The 4,302-nt window shown below is 53.0% G+C and overlaps 1 long non-coding RNA gene across 2 annotated transcripts in view; it reads left to right on the top strand.

Moving 5' to 3' along the window:
- Nucleotides 1-2,381: 2,381 nt before the first annotated feature.
- LOC109292522 overlaps nucleotides 2,382-4,302 on the top strand; it is a 14,260-nt gene continuing 12,339 nt past the window's right edge. Inside the window, exon 1 of one of the 2 annotated variants that reach the window (XR_002096140.1) lies at nucleotides 2,382-2,423. This is a non-coding gene — a long non-coding RNA (uncharacterized LOC109292522). Of the gene's footprint in view, nucleotides 2,424-3,993; nucleotides 4,089-4,302 lie in introns of those variants that run through there. The other variant, XR_002096147.1, reaches the window with a different exon arrangement.

Raw genomic sequence — 4,302 nt, 5'->3', positions numbered from 1 at the left:
CAACAAGACATGGCGGGTGAGAGAGAGGGTGCATTCAAGACCCAAGTTTGGCACGGTAGGGAGGGGCGCTAGGGGAGGTCATGGCCCCCCTAGGGTGCCCTGCCACACCCATGCTTTATGCAGTTTGGCTAGTGGGCACATTCTGAATCAGAGGGGCAAAGAGTAATTTGGAATAATTGCCTCACTTGCAGAGTCCAGACTATTCCATGCACTGCCTGAGGGTCTCTGTGAGCAAGTAAAGGGTGGAGCACAATGCCCATTCACAAGGAGGAAAGGAGGCATGAGCTGCACTACGTTTTTTACTTCTCATCTTTTGAATAGTTTACTCTGCAACCTAAGTGTCTTTTTATTGTAGTTTTTTTGTATGGAATATGAGGAGGTATTGTGAGTGAGTGGTCCCAGCTTGCCCTCTCCTGGACATGAGCCATGAGTCAACCACTTGGCACTTGGTTCCTAATCTGAACTTCCATGGTTTTGCATCTTGATGGCTCCAGTCCAGGGTCAGATCCAGAGTGGGTACAGTGGTGTGCGCTGCACTCCTTTTTAAGATCAGACCACATCACCACAGTTGAGCTCTGGGGGGGAACAGCAAGGGCAGGCAGTGATGGGTCAGATGGTGGATTCCCCCACCCCACACACTCCACTGCCCAGTCCCCTGGGAGAAGGTGTGGGCCGATTGGGTCAGGAGAGGCTTTGAAGCTTCCCAATCCCCCAGGACAGCAGGGAAAGCATCAGCAGCAGCAAATGGGAGGGGTGGGGGGTACAGGAGAGCTAGGTACAGACGTTCAAAAAGCCGAAGGCAGTTTAGATTGGTAGCAAACAGAACACACCTTTGGTGGGGAGGGAGGGGATCAAATCTTAGACTGGGTTCCACCCTTTTATAAACCAGTCTTCGTGCTGAACTTCTGTTCTGTTACAAGTACAGACTGTTTTCCAATCTCTTATACCAGTAAATGTATAATGTTTGTACATGCTGAGGTGCTCTTGAGCACGGAGTGAAAACAGGGCATTCTTACATGCTTTGGGGAGGTGACGGGTCCCCAGAGGCTCCTGCAGCACAGTCTGCCTATCAGTGGGGTGGGAAGGGATGAAGCTGGGAGCAGGGGTTGCAACAATCCTTGTAGTATGGGTGGCTGCTCCCATACCCTGTTTTGCAAAATCCTGGATCTGCAAAAAAATGAGTTTGCTAATGAGATCATTTTTTAATTAAGGCAATTTCCTAATGATACTTTTCCTGGATGAGTAAAAGGACATTCACTTGCAGGTGAAGGAGCAGATTGGAAAGAAATGAGCCTCACAGCAAGGGGTAGATAAAATAAATAAATAAAAATAAATAAAAGCATCCATAAGCAGTACTTGCAATGCAGAGAGCCCCATAAGGCTTGGACCAAAGCTGATTTTTTTTCCATCCAAGTTTCTCTGGAAAACAGTTGTGAAGATAATAGTTAATATGCCCAGTTTACCAACAGTTGAGTGTATTCTCATGGAGACACATAATTAAATAAGTGAACTAGCACCATCAGCAGAGCAAGAATATAGAAGGAAGGTTCCCAGCTTCAGTAAAACTTGATGTGTGCACTGAACACAGGGCTGGCAGAAAAGCCTCTACAACCTGTTTGGATAATAGTTTCATAGTAGCTAGGGTCAGGAGGGACCTGAACAGATCATCTAGCCTGACCTCCTGCCACAGGCAGGAATGAATGGCTGGGTTCACAAGACCCCAGACAGGTGATCATCCAACCTCCTCTTGAATTTGCCCAAGGTAGGGGCGAGGACCACTTCCCTGGGAAGCTGGTTCCAGATTTTGGCCAACCTAACTGTAAAATATTGCCCCCTGATCTCTAACCTAAACCTATTCTCCATGAGCTTATTACCATTGTTCTTCATCACCCCAGGTGGTGCTGGGGAGAATAGGTTCTTCCTATTTGCTGTTGATCTCTCTTGATGAGTTTGTAGGCAGCCACCAGGTCCCCCCTCAACCTCCTCTTGCCGAGGCTGAACAGGTTCCAGTCCCTCAGTCTCTCCTCATAGGGCCTGTCCTGCTGCCTTCTCACCAAACGGGTAGCCCACCTCTGAACCCTCTCCAGACTGGCCACATCCCTCTTGAAGTGCGGTGCCCAGAACTGGACGCAGTACTCCAGCTGCGGCCTGACCAGTGTCACACAGAGGGGGAGTATCACCTCTCTGGACCAGCTCGGTAACTGGTACTTCCTGAGTCTGGGGGGGCACCCGGGTTCCCCCTGCAGCCTGCTGCCAACCCAGGGGGGTGTGGAAGCTCCCTGGCAGAACCGGAAGTGGAATGGAAATACTTCTGGTCCACTTCTGGGTTCACCGCCAAGCACATGAAGGGCCCCTGGCACTCCTGTGGGATGCTCCATGCACCCTAGCATTGCAGCACTCACGAGCTGTGCTGCTACCACGAAGTATGTAGAAAAAACTTTTAAAGCTGTGCCTGTGTCCAAAGTGCTGGGGTTGCCTGTTCTCCTTTTGGGAGTAGGGGGTTGTCATCTTGGAACCAGAAAAAAAACAAATCATACAGGCAACCCCCACTTAGCACTCTTAATTGGTTCCTGAAAAACCCAGCGTTAAGCAAAATGAGTGTTAAGTGAAACCAAAAGTATTTGATGGCCCAAGATGGCAACCACAATTGTTTTTAATGACCCAACCTGGCAACTGCAAGCGTTATAAGGAGACTTGCTGAGCGCTCAGTGAAATTAGGCATCAATTTAAAATGAGCGTTATGGTGAAATAGTGCTAAGTGAAACAGTGTTAAGCAGGGGTTGCCTGTGCTAAAAACCAAACACCTACTATAACGTATTTTAATTTTATTACAAAAATATTTTTTCACGATTTGTTTGCATACGGTATATAGGGGTGATTGCATAATAACTCAGAAATAAAGTCTTACTCTTGTATATTGTATGTGGGAGGTGTGTGGAGTTTGTGAGGGACTGTGGTGGTTTGGGGGGTATACATTTAGGGGGGTTGTGGGTGTGTGGGGTGTAAAGGGGTGCACCCCCCCACACACGCACACAGGGTAGGTTTGTAACTGTGACTGACTGGGCCTGAGAAGAATGAGTGAGGCTAAGACAGGGGTGGGCAAAATATGGCCCGCAGGCTGGATGCAGTCCACCAGGCAATTTTTTTTCTGGCAGCTCCTGCTGTTCATGCTCCACTGGTGGGGGGGGCTGCATGGATCTGGCTGCCTTCCCTGCCACCTGCTGTGCAGTGCAGGTTCCTATGCTCTGCTGGGAAGCAGGGGGCAGCTCTCCCCTCCACTTCTGTGGAGTCCCGGGACCTGCATGGCAAGGGCGAGGAAGGCAGCTGGCTCCATCACAGGGCTTCCCCCCAGTGCCAGTGAGTGCCAGGAGCTGCACATTTACCGCAGGGGGCCCTGTGCAATAAGAGGCAGGCCAGCCTACCTGTGTTCCTTGCCATGTGCAGTTCTGTCTGGAGCTGCGTGCTGTATGCATGGACCACGAGCGCCCCAAGCACCTGTTGCCTGCTGCTGCCACCAGCGGCAGGGGTTGGTGGGGAGTGTGTGGGGGGTCCCCACAGCCCCCTACCCTCCCTCTCACCCACACTGTCCACCTGAGCTCCTTACTCTTGCTGCACTGGGTGCTCCTGCCAGCCCCAGGCTTCACGCTTCCACAGGGAGACGAGGAGGAGCCACTGGTCCCGAGGGAAGTGGAGCAGCAGTGGTAGCAGCAGCCCTGGCCTGAAGTTGTGCTAGCTGGGCTGGGCCCTTCTGCGCATGAAGGTGGGGGTGAGGCATGCGGGCTGGGCGGGGTACAACTAGTTGGTGGGTGCCCACGGGTCAGATAAAATTGCCTGGCAGGCTGCATCCAGACTGCGGGCCACATTTTGTCCGCCCCATTTTAGCCTCACTCATGCTCAGGCCCAGCCAGTCACCCTGCAACAAAACAGCTGCAAACCTACCGTGTTCACCGGGGAACAAGCCCTACGCACCCAACGCAATGAAACATGAAGTCACCGGGAGCCAACCGGAGAGCAGTTTGTAGCCTCTGCCATCTGCCCCTGCGGCGAGAAGGGCACACAGGGGTCCTGCTTATGACACTTACAGCAAGGTAGCTCCCGCTGGAGGACAGCTGGGCCCCGCCGGAGCGAAGTGCACAGGTCCAGCCGCGTCCTTGCAGCAGGCGGCACGCGGCCGGGCTGTCAGCGGGAGTCCGAGCGTGAGCCGCGGGGCCCATTGTGACCTGGCTGGGCGCAGGGCGGCGCGCGAGCGGGGCTGGCGGCATGGAGGCGGGGCCGGAGGAGGCGCCCCGCGCGGACGGGGAG

The sequence above is a fragment of the Gavialis gangeticus genome, unplaced genomic scaffold (genome assembly GCF_001723915.1).
Source record: "Gavialis gangeticus isolate Ggan-Ray unplaced genomic scaffold, GavGan_comp1, whole genome shotgun sequence".
NCBI lineage: Eukaryota > Metazoa > Chordata > Crocodylia > Gavialidae > Gavialis > Gavialis gangeticus.
This window is presented reverse-complemented; position numbering and strand designations above follow the sequence as displayed.